The following is a 14,819-nucleotide window of genomic DNA, read 5'->3' on the forward strand; positions in this document are numbered from 1 at the left end:
GACCATAGGGTGCGGCCGGGGTCGTATTTCACCAGGCGTTCTTTGATATATTTGGGTGCCTCATGTGTAATGCAGAGGCCTTTGAATTTAGTCCTCTGCCTGATGGGAAGCCAGTGCAGTAGGGGTGAGGCCCGAGTGCGCCTTGGCAACTTGAAGATTAGCCTGTTCATCACCACTTGGAGTTTGCCCAGCAATGAGTCGGGCAGTCCAATGTAAAGTAAGTTCCCATAGTCAAGACGGGCCAAGATCAGGGCCGCCACCACATGCGCGCATGGTTGAGAAGGAGAGGATGGGGGAGAGTTTCCTCAAATGTCTGAGTAAGCCCACACAAGTCCCGAACACAGTAGAGACTTGATTGACCAATGAGAGTTTGGCATCAATTTTAATGCTCAAACTTTTTACCACCGGAGCTGGAGATGGGGTGTCTCCCAGCTCGTGTGGTCACTACTGGGGGTTCCAAGGGCTGCTATCATTGGTGACAGCCAATACCTCCGTTTTATCCGGATTGATCTTGAGAGAATTGGCTGTCATCCAGTTTACCACAAATCGCAGTAAGTCTTTCAGTAAGTCTTTCACCCGTGTGTGGGCTTGTGGGTTGTTTTCTATTTGTAGGATGATTTGTGTGTCGTCCGCATAGTTAAATACCTGGCAGTCCATCAGGGCCAAGTCCCTCACTAGAGGTCTGAGGTATATGTTGAACAGGAGTGGGGACAGCGCCGACCCTTGTGGGACAGGTAATGGACCCTCTCTCTGACACCAAATCACCCATCTGGATTTTTTGGGTGCGGTCTGTCAGGAATTATGTAATCCATTGTAGGATTGGCTCACCAATACCAATGTCCTGGATTCTTTCCAGGAGTTGAGAGTGATTGACCGTGTCAAACGCCGCCAACAGGTCAAGGAGGACTAGGAAGCATGGCTTTTTTTTGTCTGCTGTGATCCTGATTTCATCAAGTACGGACATCACCAACTCGGTACTGTGGTAAACTCTGAAACCTGCCTGCCTTTCTCCAAGGAGTTGAGGGTCCTCCATGAACCTAGATAGAGTTTGCAGGACATGTTGTTCCATGATTTTGACCAAGAAAGGGAGTTGGGATATAGGTCTGTAATTTTTCATGTTAGAGGTATCAGCTCCTGTCGTCTTGAGCAGGGGGATTACTCTTGCTTTCTTAAAATTCCTGGGAACCTTCCCTGTTTCCAGCGAGAGGTTCATCATGACGAGGATTTCTCCCTCAATTGCTGGAAGTGCAAGTTTAAAGGAACTAGGTGGACATGGATCTACGGGTGAGCCTGATTTTATTCTGATTGCAATGCGTCCCAGGGTCTCTAGGTCAAGAATTTGGAAGGATTCGTTTTTTACCTGTAACTCCGGTTCTGTAGTAGGGGTATCTAAGTGATAGTCATAATCATGTGAATAGTCCCGCCCATGTGCGTGGACCCCGGAGCACTTCATTAGATATATTCTCTTAAGTTGTCCTCTTCTGCAGTCCTGCATAGACACTTAAGAGATAAAGAAAGACAACAATGCAGCCTAAAAACAACTAGGTTACGCTGGCCATTACTTCCTCCTGAAGTGAAAAAGATAGCCAGGTAACAGTTAAATTTAGCTATTTTACTGAGTTTCACACATAGAGAAAATCCGCTTCACAAAGATCCTTTTTTCATGATAGAGATGAAGGGTTGGACAGACAAGCCCCACAGGCTGTCATTATGTGTCTGTAAATGGATACCATGCCTTTAAGAATCCTTCCAGAGACCCTCGGTGTCCCATGATGCACAGCCAAAGGCTAGTTACTTTCGGTTCTTTTTGAAGGCGTATAAAGGATGGCCTGCTAAATTCTGGACATACTGTTTCATCCACTGGGGAGGAGGGCGGGTTGCTTATGACTATCACAGAGATACCCCTACTACAGAACTGGAGTTACAGGTAAGAAACTACTCCTTCTGTAGTAGGGGATCTCTGTGTATAGTCATAATCATGTGAATAGAATAGCAAGCCAATCCCCAAACTACAAACCCCAGCGGTGGAAGAAACAAACAGACCCACTATTGTGCAAATAGTTTCCTCAGTGAAGCCTGCCCAACCTGAGCATCTGCCCTGGCATCAGAGTCCAGGCAGTAGTGTTTAGTAAAGGTATGGACTGACTTCCAAGTGGCAGCCTTACAGATTTCTGCAATAGGGACGTTACGGAGTAAAGCCGCTGTAGCAGCTTTACCTCTGGTAGAGTGAGCCTTAGTAACTAGTCTTGTTGGCTTTCTGATAACACAACTGAATACAGGACACGATCCATCTGGAGATGGATTGCTTGGAGGTAGCAAGACCAGTCCTGACAGAGCCATAGTTAACACACAACTGATCCGATCTACAAATCTCCTCAGTCTTATCTAAGTAGAAATTCAACACCCTTCTAACATCGAGAGAATGAAGGGATCTCTCAGCAGGAGAGGAAGGATGCTGAAAAAATGTGGGTAAAGAAATCGTTTGATTCACATGAAACTCTGACACTACTTTTGGAAGGAATTTAGGGTGAGTCCTCATGACTACCTTAGAAGAATGAAACACTGTGTAAGGCTCTTGACAGCAGAGAGCCTGGATTTCACTCACCCTGCGAGCCGATGTTATGGCTACAAGGAAATCTGCCTTCCAGGACAGATGCTGGAGAGAAGCCTTATGAATGGGCTCAAAAGGCTCCCGCATCAGTCTAGAAAGCATCACATTATGCTCCCACGGAGGATGAAGGACTCCTAATGGGAGGAAACACTTTCTTCAAACCTTCCAGAAAATCTTTGATGACTGGGAGTTGGAAAAAGGAAGTTTGTGAAGGACAGTTCCAATACGCAGTTAAAGCTGCTAGGTGAACTTTAATGGAATGAAAATTCAGGCCAGATTGAGCCAAATGCAGCAAATAAGGAAGAATGACATCCTCTTTGCAGAAGGTAGGATCTGCATTCTTAGAGGCACACCAAATGCAAAATCTCTTCCATTTATATGTGTAGGAAGTCTGTGTAGATGGTCTTTTTGCTTCTTTTAATATCTCCGTACAGTTCTGAGGGAGATCTGAATGTCCATACTGCACTAGCTCAGGAGCCATGCTGCCAAATTCAACGATGAGAGGGTGGGATGCACCATCTGCCCTCCGAACTTCATGAGAAGCTCCGGCCGACACGGAAGCCGAAGGTGCGGCAGGAGAGACCAATGTAGTAGATCGGTGAACCACCACTGACGGGGCCACTCCGGAGCAATGAGGATCATCTTGGCCCGTGATTGGGAAAGTTTGATCAACACTGCTGGAATCAGGGGAATGGGTGGAAAAGCGTATAAAAAGCTGTTCGACCAGTTGATCCACAGTGCATTCCCCAGCGTCCCTGGTTGGTAGAACCTGGAGGCGAAGTCGCTGTATTTTCTGTTTTCCGCGGTGGCGAACAGATCGACCTCCTGAGTTCCCCAACTTTCGAATATTTCTTGCACCACATCGTCGTTTAAGACCCACTCGTGATTTTCGAGAACGAGTCTGCTGAGAGCGTCTGCCTGAGCATTTTGCACACCCGGGAGGTGAGTCGCTGTGATGGTCGAGTCCCTGGCCAGAAACCAATGCCAGATCACCTGGGCCTCCCGAGACAGTGGGCGAGAGTGGGATCCCCCCTGTTTGTTGATATAGAACATCGTTGTTGTGTTGTCCGTCTGTACAAGCAGGGAATTGGTGCGAAAGGAAGGCTGGAAAGCTTTCAGTGCCAAGTGAACAGCTCGAAGTTCCAGGAAGTTTATGTGATACGTAGAGTCCTTCACGGGCTACCTGCCCTGTATCTGTAGGTGATCCGAATGCGCACCCCAGCCGTGGAGAGACGCATCTTTCACGATGGTCTGTGTTGGAATCTCCTTGTGGAAAGGAGTCCCTCTGAGGAGATTGTGTGGGGAGCACCACCATCGTAGAGACTGGATGGCTTGCTGTGACAACATAATCCTGTCCTCCCAACTCCCCTCTTTCTGGTTCCACTGATCCTCCAAACATTCCTGCAGAGGCCGCATTCGGATAGCCAGGTAACAGTTAAATTTAGCTATTTTACTGAGTTTCACACATAGAGAAAATCCCCTTCACAAAGATCCTTTTTTCATGATAGAGATGAAGGGTTGGACAGACAAGCCCCATAGGCTGTCATTATGTGTCTGTAAATGGATACCGTGCCTTTAAGAATCCTTCCAGAGACCCTCGGTGTCCCATGATGCACAGCCAAAGGCTAGTTACTTTCGGTTCTTTGTGAAGGCGTATAAAGCAAGGCCTGCTAAATTCTGGACATACTGTTTCATCCACCGGGGAGGAGGGCAGGTTGCTTATGACTATCACAGAGATACCTCTACAACAGAACTGGAGTTACAGGTAAGAAACTACTCCTTCTGTAGTAGGGGAACTCTGTGTATAGTCATAATCATGTGAATAGAATAGCAAGCCCATCCCCAAACTACAAACCCCAGCGGTGGAAGAAACAAACAGACCCACTAGTCTTATGGCGTGCATGAGGAGTGAGAAAAATGCACAAGGCCATGGAGCCCAGGAGAGAGGACACCTTCTTCACCGTCAGGAAGGGTATGGTCATGAGAGTCTGAGCCTTCCGAAGGATTGATAAGCGTCTCTCCTCGATGGAGGCTCCCAGATACTACAGACACTGGACAGGAGTTGCGACAGACTTTGACAGATGTGTGGACCCAAATGATTCAGCAGAACGGACGTCCTGTTGAAATGCAGTTGTGCTTCCTGAAACGTGGCTGCCTTGATCAGACATTCGTCCAGGTATGGATAGACGAACACTCTGCTCTTCCGGAGGTGTGCTGCGACTACTGCCATGCATTTTGTTAAAGTCCTGGGCACTGACTTCAGGCCGAAGGGAAGCACTGCATATTGGTAGTGATTGGTGCCGACCAGGAACTGTAGGAACTTGCGATGTTTTCTTGCTATGGGAACATGAAAATATGCGTCTTGCAGATCTATTGCACATAGCCAGTCTCCCTGATGCAGCTAAGGGTAGATCTGATGCAGGGATAACATGCAGAACTTTTCTCTGTGGATCCATTTGTTCGCTTGCCGCAAGTCGAGAATGGGTCTGAATTTGTTCTCGCCCTTCTTGCATACGAGAAAGAATCTTGAATATAGACCTTGTCCCCTCTAGGAAGAACTAGTTCTATCGCCCTTTTCCTTAGCAGGGTATCAGCCTCCACCTGAAGCTTGTGCAGCCGGTGTTGAGAGCAAACTGGCGGTATTGATGGAAGAGGGCTGGTGAAACGTAGACAGTATCCATTGCGAACAATATTCAGCACCCAACTGTCCTGAGCTATGTTCCCGATAAGGTGCGCGCGCGCTGCCGTATGTGCAGCGCGTGCACACCCACGACATCCCCCGAGTGAATCGCGCCGCTGCTTTAAAAAAGCGAGCGGCGCGAAAATCACTCCCTTTCTGAATGCGGTGTCGGAGTTAAGGTAAGGCAGGGGAGTTGGGGGCTTGCCGCTGTCGGCACCTGCGGGGCAGATTGTGGGCTTTTAAGTATTCATGTTAATCACAGCCCCTTCACGAGCTGTGATTAACATAAATACTTAAACAAAAGCCCACACTCTTCCCCACCAGGCCCGGTTCCAGCCAAACAGGAGCCTTGGCCCTCGCAGTGAGGGCTGAAGGCATGCGTGCAACGGCTTGGGCTTAAAGGGCTGCAACCCCCCCCCCCCTCGTGTGTGTCAGCCCGAGACGAGACAGTTTCCCAGGCGCACACAGACAGCTTTAGAGATTATCGCAGCCACACCGAGTACTTAACAGGTCTTTAAAAGACCATTTACATGGTGACAAGGCTTTATTTATTGTTTCACCCCTTCATCTCCACATGGCGAAAGGCGATAAATCCTTTCTTTGACAATGGTAACCATTGCCTTTGTCACAGAGACCCTTGTGTTACTTGCAGTTCAGAAGTTACAATCCTAACATAGGACAGTGACCAATGAACTGTCACCAAAGAGCTGCATACAAACATGAATGGTATAGGTATATAGAGACCCTTACGGGTGAGTGTTCGCGCTTTACAAATGTGGATATTATTATTATTATTATTTTATTATTAGGTAGAACTTGGCTTTTTTTTTGTTTTGTGATGTAGTTAGAACTTCCGCAGTCTTTCATTATTCTAATGTTGCTAAAATGAGTATGTTCGGGCAGATATACATTTTTATCAGTAAAGCTGACCCCCATGGAATACTCTTTAAATCCTAAGGTTGCGTTTCCCCAGACCAAACCCTCTTAAAATATACTGCCCACCAATATGGATGACATGTGATTCCTACACCTTGTAATCCTCATTGGCTTATGTGACATTCCCTGTAGACTGATTTACATACTTGTATGATTCGTTGTCTCTGTATAATGCGTGCGTGGTGTAAAGTATTGACACACACTACACTGATATGAGTAGCGCTATACAACAAATGAAATGCATATGAGAGAGGGGCTAAGTAAAGTTGAGGGGCACTGTTGGAGGGTGGCAGTGAGGGAATCCGAGGAGCAGGTCATAAGGGGGAGGGGCTATGGGGAGATGAGGGGCACTTGTGGCATGTGGCAGTGAGAGAATCCGAGGAGGAGGTCACTAGAGGGGGCAATGGAGGGATGAGGGGCACTGTTGGAAGGTGGTAGTAAAGGTATTTACGGAGAAAGAGGTTATTGGTGTGGCACCAAAAAATACTTTTGTATCAGCGCTGAAGCCGGCCCTGTCATGGCCTTTCTGTTTTTGTTTATTTAATTAGCAGTCGGGTCATAAGGGCTACTGTGGAACATACTTTAAAGTGCGTGCTTTTTTTATTTTTTTTATTTTTATAATCCATAGTTATCACAGACAAAAAGATACAGAAAGGCCAAGATTGTTACATACATATACATTCATGGATATTCAACATCATAAATCATGATATATAGCTACCCCCTACCATACTCAATCATAGGTTCCCATATAGCCAGACCAAACTTCCTTCTGCTGGGGTTTTTAAGTACATATAAACTAATCTTTAAATTAAAAATATTATAAAACTTTGCCCGCCAACTTTCGAATGGGGGAGCGTCGAGCTGTAACCAAAAAGTGGCAATACAAAGCCGAGCCACTGCTGTCACTATAAAAAGTAAAAAACGATATTTAAACAAAGCTTGGCCCTCCATCAATTCCTCCCCAATTCCTAAAAGCATCATACTGGCAGAAAGTCGAATCGGTTTTCCTATGACTGAAGTAAATTTTTCAATATGCCCAAAAAATTGTCCGAGCTTAGGACACAAAAAAAATATATGCAGCATATCTGCATTATCTCCCTTACAGCGAAAACATTTTCCATTATTTGCCAAAATTTCTCACCCCACCCCATTTCATCATAACAGCAGGAGTCCGATACAAATTAAAAACCGTTTTATAGTGCTGTGCCCTTAGTGAGGCTGTGAGACATACCTTTCGAGCCACGCTTATAGAATTTTCAACCAAAATCCCATTGTCTACCAAAGTTTCTCTCCATTTAAGATTGACTTTCAACATATCCTTTCTAGATGTTAATAATATTTGATAAATTACTCCTATCTTTGCCTTACTCCTGATAACCTCCAATATTTCATAAGACCTAACCACCGAGACATGTTTCATTAAAAAATCTCGAATCTGCAGAAACTTAAAGAATTGTATGTTGGAGAGGTTATATTTGTCCCTCAATTCAGCAAAGGATAGGCAGACCCCATCAGAAGCATAGAAATCACCTAAAAAAGTGATACCTTTTATCTTCCAGTCCCTCATTATATGATCAAAAAAGATTGAAGGTAATAATTGGTCTGCCAATAGAGAAGTATATGCAGAAAGTCTAGGAATCTGAAATGCTTTCCTAACAATGTCCCAGACCCCAAAGGCAGCCCTCAAAATCTTAAATCGAGTCCTTTTGTAATAACTTCCATCAGGTCTAGAAAAAAGACAGTTATATGTCACAGGGCCCAATACCATCTGATAGATAGAAGGTGCTTCTGCAAGGTTGCTCACCTCCTCCCCAGCCAATAATATGCGCATATTGGCCAGCAAACAAGAAATATGATAAAAGAAGAAGTCTGGGACTGCCCAGCCCCCCCACTCGACTGGTAAGGTCAAATATCGAACGGCCCTCTGCGGTCTCCCTGGTGCCCAAAGATAAAAAAATTAAAAAATAAATAAATAAAGTGCGTGCTAATTATATTTACTGCTATATTCAATGTTTTAAGTTTGTAGGCGATTTTACTAATGTTTTTACCGGGAACAATGAAAGTGGAGTCCTATGATGCCTGATATGGGGCTGGGGCCCAAGGTCAGCTGTGAGATAAGGTGCACTGGAGAGGAGTAGTGGATAATCAAGCCTGAAAGGGAGTGCGTTGCAGAGTCCGGGGTCAGGCTGAGGTAGCAATGAAGAGAGATTCTCCCTGAAGGCTCGCACAGAGGGAGCCTGTAAGGGAGGGGGCTGCAGAGTCCGGGGTCAGGTGGAGGTAGTAATGAAGAGGGATTCTCCCTGAAGGCTTGCACAGAGGGAGCCCGAGAAGTGTCACTTGCCTGATACTCCCACCTCAGAAACCTCCTTTTCCCAATAAAGGAACACTACATGGAAAAAGCACTTTTTGAGAGTGATAATATTTAGAAAGAGATTTGGAAAAAAGTGTGTTTTACTGGGCCTTGTAAGACTAAGAAGAGATAAAGGAGGGCCCGGAAGCAGGTCTGCCTAGACAAATATGCGACAAATCAAGCCCGCAGTGGCCCACGCAAATGCACCCTTGGCCCACCCAAATAAAAATTCCTGGAGCCGGGCCTGTTCCCCACATGGCGCTTTACAAACAAAAGAGTAGAGCAAGTTTAAAAACCCAGCGTGTACTTTCAGAAAGTACACGCTGTGTTTTTAAAGTTGCTCTTCTCTTTGCAAGCTGCAGCCCCTCTCCCTTGTGGTACCTACAGCATAGCAGGAGGTATGGGGTCGAAAATGCAGAGCTTGAATTCTAGCTAGTCACTTTGTGGTTTGAGACGTATAGAGGTTGGCTGTTATTTAGGCATCTATTTTAGTATTTGAGGAACTCCCTTAAATCGGCTGCCCTACTGTGCCTTGTTCTGTGTTTTGTTTAAACTTATCTTCAAGTAAAACATGATTGAAGGTTATTCCTCTTGATGATGATTTTTAAATTTCAGGCTGAATTTTTCTATTTACTGTTCAAAGACACCCTTACGTTCTTACAATCAAAAGCTATATTACTCTTCCGCTCGGGTGGTCTGTCGCAGGTTTCTGCCATTGCAATGAATGGAAATGCAGCTCTTTGATAGTTAATAGCTTACTGTTCTATATTAGGATTCAAACTTCTAAACTGCAAGTAACAAAAGGGGCAACATTTCTCCACCCAATGAACAGTGCTCCAGTTAAGAATCTTTAGTAAAATCTTATGATGGTACCACTGTTGGGGGCATATTATCAAGAATGGCGTTAAAGAGGGGAGGAGCCTAGCGCTTGACCAAGATGGCCGCGTGAGCTTAGAGCTCCCGAGACCCTCGGGCCCTCCGTCGACTATCCTGACTCTAATCCTGATGGTATGCATGGCACCGTGTTGCTGAGTTGTCAGGGAGGCGATTGATGCTACCCGGGGTCGGATCGCCCATCGGGAACCGGACTTATGACTGGCGAAAGATTGCGGCCTAACTCCCGGAGATGCCAGGGGCTAGAGTTGGCAGGATGCCCGACTCCTAGTTGAACAACGGCCTGGTGAGGTGTGAACTGCCGGACGGAGGCCCTCGCTCTTTCACTTTCGGTTTCGTTCCCTTTGTCTGCCCGGACACTGTGGTGCTCTGGGTGGCTCTATAACCCCAGGGACGCTCGGTGGGCTACTTTGGCAGAACAAGGCGGACCTGCTCACTCTTTATACCTCTCTCTGAGAGGGGACGGTCCTCACTGCATTGGACGGCCTGGAGTCCATTATGTCGGGCAAGGCAGAAGGAGATCGGCTGAAGACTAAGTCCACCAGGCGGGGAACGTATTCCCAAGTCAACAGTATGGACCGCTACGCCCTCCTGAAGACATCGCCGAGTGGATCGAGCCAGGCGCCGGATGCCCAGAAGGAGGACTCGCCTGGGACCCCGGAGCTCTCCCTGCAGGATGTCATGGGCGCGCTTGATGGGATGCAGACCTCGATGGGGAGGCAATTCGAGGCCCTGGCGCATAAGGTGGACGCCATCCTGGTGGATGTCAACTTGATCCGCTCGGACCTGGGCAAGACAAACGAACGCGTTAAGGACCTGGACCACAAGACCACGGGCCTCACTGATGAGGTCGCGGACCTGCAGAACGAGGTCCGGAAGCTGAGGGCCGAGAGTGACCTCGCCGCCCGCCGGCTGGAGGACTTCGAGAGCCGGTCCAGGCGCAACAACGTGCGCGTAATCGGGGTCCCGGAGTCCTCGGATGAGGCTTCGGCGGACCTGCTTGTGGAAGATTTGGTCCTTAATCATCTGAAGCCTAAGGGCCTTGGAAAGTTTTTTGCGGTGGAAAGGGCCCATAGGGTGCCGGGCGGACGGCCCAAGGCGGGTGCCCCGCCGCGGCCGATTGTCGCCCGGCTCTTTCATTTTCGAGATCGGGACGCTATCCTGCAAGCTTCGAGGGTGACGGGCCCAGTCCCCTTCCAGAATGCGTCGGTGAATTTTTACCCGGACTTTACCCAGCAGGTGCAGAGACAGCGACAGAGCTTCCTGGGGGTGAAGCGAAGGCTCCGGGAGCGGGACCTAAAGTATGCCATGCTTTTCCCCGCCAGACTACGGGTGGTGCATGAAGATCGGACATTCTTTTTTGACTCTCCTGTTATGGCCGACGAATGGCTGGACGCTTTGCCCCGGCGACGGACCGGGGACGACACAGCTGAGCATGGAGACAGTGGCCGGGATGGACAGGGCTGATAACTCAAAGCCGGCCTGACTTGATTTGACCATATTTGAAGATTTGAACAGAGTGCAGTAACTGTGGAGGGTTGCGGGAGGACGAGGGGTGCTCTTTTCCTCCCTTAGGGTACTTTTTGTAGATTTTCTTTTTGTAGGGCGACAGGCACACTGCAAGTTGGGGGGGCTTTTTAAGCTGCAGCAGGGGTGCAGGGTGGGGGGAGTTATGGGGAGTTTGAGTTTGTTGTTGGGGGGTTTATTTCTGTAAGGCATGATGATTATCCTCAGGGCTGTTCCATGGTGGCGCCTCGGGTGTGGGGTGGGCCTCTTTCCGTTTGAGGATGGGGGGTAGAGGCCTAAGTGTTATAAGCTGGAATGTTAATGGTTTGGGGGATCGCATTAAGAGGGGGATTGTTTTGCAATTTCTGAAACGCTCAATGCCAGACGTTGTACTGCTGCAGGAGACGCACCTCATAGGCAATACGTGCTATGCCCTGAATAGGAAGGGGTATAAATCCATTGCACACTCGGGATTCTCTTCTGGGTCCAGGGGTGTGGGCATCCTCGTTAGAGCATCGCTGCCTTTTGAGGTGGACTCCACCATTGTTGACGATAGGGGGAGGTTTGTGGCGGTGGCGGTGGCGGGGCGGTGGGAAGGAAGGACTTTGGTTTTGGTTTCGGTCTATGTCCCGCCGGCCCTGCAGGCCGCCACATTTGCTGAATTGGGCAGGGCTTTGCTGACTCTCCCGGGGGGCATGCTGGTAGTGGGAGGGGATTTCAACGCTGTGGGTTCCGGACTGCTGGATAGATACCCGCCCAGGGACACAGGGGGGGCACAGAAATGGCTTCCAGACCTCCTAGACACGTTTGGCCTGATAGACTGCTGGAGGCTCCGGCACCCCACACAGAGTCAATACACGTTTCACTCCGGGGCGCATGGTAGTCTCTCCAGGATTGACTACCTGCTCACTCTGGCCGCGCATGCCTCGTTGATATCCGAGGCGAGGCACATGGCACGTGGTATCTCTGATCACTCGCCAGTGTGGATCCGGCTGGATCTTGGTCGGGAGGGAGGAGGGAGGGTGGCCCCCATTAACCCTTGGTATTTCCGAGACCCCAAGATGCTCAGCGCCCTGGTAAAGAAGGTAGATAATTACTTTAAGGACAATCTGGGATCCGTGGACTCGGCGATCTCGCTGTGGGAAGCTTTTAAGACCGTGCTTCGGGGGGAGGCCCTCTCCCTGGTGGTGACTGCCAAGAATCGGAGGGATTGCGAAGTGCGGCAAGTGGAGGAGGAGATTGCGGCCCTTGAGGGGGATATGGAGGAGGAGGTCACAGAGTCCTCACTGCATGAGCTTTGTTTGAAACAGGCGGAGTATAGGGACCTGGTGACGGACGCCGCCAAGACCCTCAGCAGGGAACAACAGGGCCGTCTGTATGATGTTGGAGATAAGGCAGGGAAACTCCTGGCGTGGCTGGACAGGAAGGAACGGGTCAATAGAGTGGTGCCAGAGTTGATTGGAGAGGGGGGAGAGGCGATTGTGGAACCTGAAGGGATTGTGGAGTGTTTCGCGGAGTATTTTCATAGGGTTTATTCCTCTGTGTCGGACAGGCCGCCCGAAGACTCGTCTGATCTCCTCCGTGATATCGAGTTGCCCTGCCTCTCTGACATAGATAGGGACGATTTGGATGGCGACATCACGGTTGACGAGGTGGCGGGGGCGATTCGCGCGTTGAATTCGGGTAAGGCCTCTGGACCGAACGGACTGCCGATCGATCTGTACAAACTGTTCCCGGATAGGGTCGCCCCTCACCTGCGCGCCATGTTTTTGGAGGCGCGGGGAGATGGGATCCTTCCGTTGGATCAGCGGCTGGCGTCGATCGTGGTCATACACAAAGAGGGTAAACCCCGAGATAGATGCGCCTCCTATCGGCCCATTTCACTCCTCAACGCTGAGCCGAAAATTCTGGCCAAACTCCTGGCTACCCGTCTGATTAGGGTACTTGGCGATCTGGTCCACCCGGATCAATCTGGCTTTATCCCGCACCGAAACACAGCATTGAACCTTACGCGTCTTCATGGCGTCATCGCCAGGGCGGGCACGCTGCGTGAACCGGCTGTTGTGGCATCTCTCGATGCCACGATGGCCTTTGACACGGTGGAGTGGGCATATTTATGGGCCGTGCTGGCCAAGTTTGGTTTCGGTCGCGGGTTTGTGAGTTGGGTCCGGTTGCTGTACGAGGGGCCACTAGCGAATGTTGTGGTGAATGGTCGGGCATCTGCTTCGTTTCAGCTCGGAAGGGGTACTCGGCAGGGCTGCCCCCTGTCGCCTCTGTTGTTCGCCCTCGCCCTTGAACCGTTGGCTGCGTGGATACGTTGGCACCCGGATATACGGGGCCTTCGGTGGTCGCCTGATCACGAGGACCGTATTTCGCTTTATGCCGACGATATCCTGCTGTATCTTGCCTCACCAAAGAAGTCACTTATAGTGGTCTGTGACGTACTCGCATCGTTCGGTAGGAACTCGGGGCTTGTGATTAATTGGGGCAAATCGTACTTGTACGTTCTTAGTGGCGAGGTCCCACCGATCCCTAGAACATGTTCGATACAGGTTGCCCAGCAAGGTTTTGTGTATTTGGGGATTTTTATATCCATGGATCCTGTTGTGCGCTATGAGAGGAACCTGCTCCCCCCCTTGGCACGCTTGAGGCGAGATGTTGAAGGTTGGCGGAGGCTGCCGCTCTCCCTTGTTGGGCGTGTGGCCCTGTTCAAAATGATGTCTCTTCCCCGCTTCCTCTACGCCCTCCAGAACACCTTGGACTGGGTACCGGCCAAATACTTTCGGGAGGTCGAAGGCCTCCAAAGGACGTTGCTGTGGGATGGGCGGCCGCGAATAGCTATTTCAAAGTTGACGCTCCCATGGTACGATGGGGGCATTGCGCTCCCAGACATCCGACGGTACTACTGGGCCACGCAGTTGAGTGCGATCAACCATGGGTTTTACGGCCCTGCCCTCAGCCCTGGGTATGCCATGGATAGGTGGCTGCTGCGCGGCGGCAACTACTACAGGGCGTTGTATTCGCGGTCCCTAGACTCGTCCCTCACGGGGCCCACAGGTGTGGCGGTGCGCGTATGGAAGATGGCGACCGACTCGCTGGGCTGGAAGGACAGGCTAACCCTCGCTACCCCATTGTTTGAATCGGAAAGGTTGGGAAGACTCTGGCATACGAAGGGCTTTGATAAGTGGGATCTGATAGGTATATCCAAGGTGGGGGATGTGCTGCATAAGGGGAGGGTGAAGTCGTTCGAGGAGTTGCAGACTGAGTTTGAGCTAGGGCCTTCGGAGTATTTTAGGTATATCCAGCTGCGTCACGCCCTCCGATCAGTCCTAGTGGAGGGTGAGAAGGTGCCGGAGTCCTCTCCCCTTGAGGACCGAGTCCTTGATGGTCATATGCCCGAGAGCACGATTTCGCTCATATATAAGAAGTTGATAAACGTCCGGGCAGACTTGCTATTGGGGCTGAGAGAACAGTGGACCAGGGATGGCCTCGAGTTGGATAATGAGGACTGGCAGTCAGCGGTTTCTTCGCCTAAGGAGGTTGCGATCCCGTCGCGTCTGAGGCTGGTGCAGCTTAAAATACTGCACCGGGTGTATGTTACGGGGCCAAGGCTGGTCCACATGGGATTCTCGGAGGATGGCCTGTGCAGAAGGGGATGTGGTATGGTGGGTACTTTCCTGCACATCATTTGGGAATGTGGTGTCATTGTGGAGTTCTGGAGGAGAGTCCATGCAGTTATGGGGGAGGTGACGGGCATTGTGGTACAGCCGGAGGCGCGGTGTTGCCTTCTGAACGTTTGGGGGCCCACTGATCTCGATGAGGCACAGACCCAATGGGTG

The 14,819-nt window shown here is 49.8% G+C and overlaps 1 protein-coding gene across 3 annotated transcripts in view; it reads right to left on the minus strand.

Moving 5' to 3' along the window:
* Positions 1-14,819, minus strand: part of LOC146783837 (P2X purinoceptor 7-like) — a 580,759-nt gene that overhangs the window by 134,787 nt on the left and 431,153 nt on the right. The gene's annotated exons all lie outside the window — the stretch shown is intronic.

This window comes from Triturus cristatus, chromosome 11, assembly GCF_964204655.1.
Source record: "Triturus cristatus chromosome 11, aTriCri1.1, whole genome shotgun sequence".
NCBI classification, from domain to species: domain Eukaryota; kingdom Metazoa; phylum Chordata; class Amphibia; order Caudata; family Salamandridae; genus Triturus; species Triturus cristatus.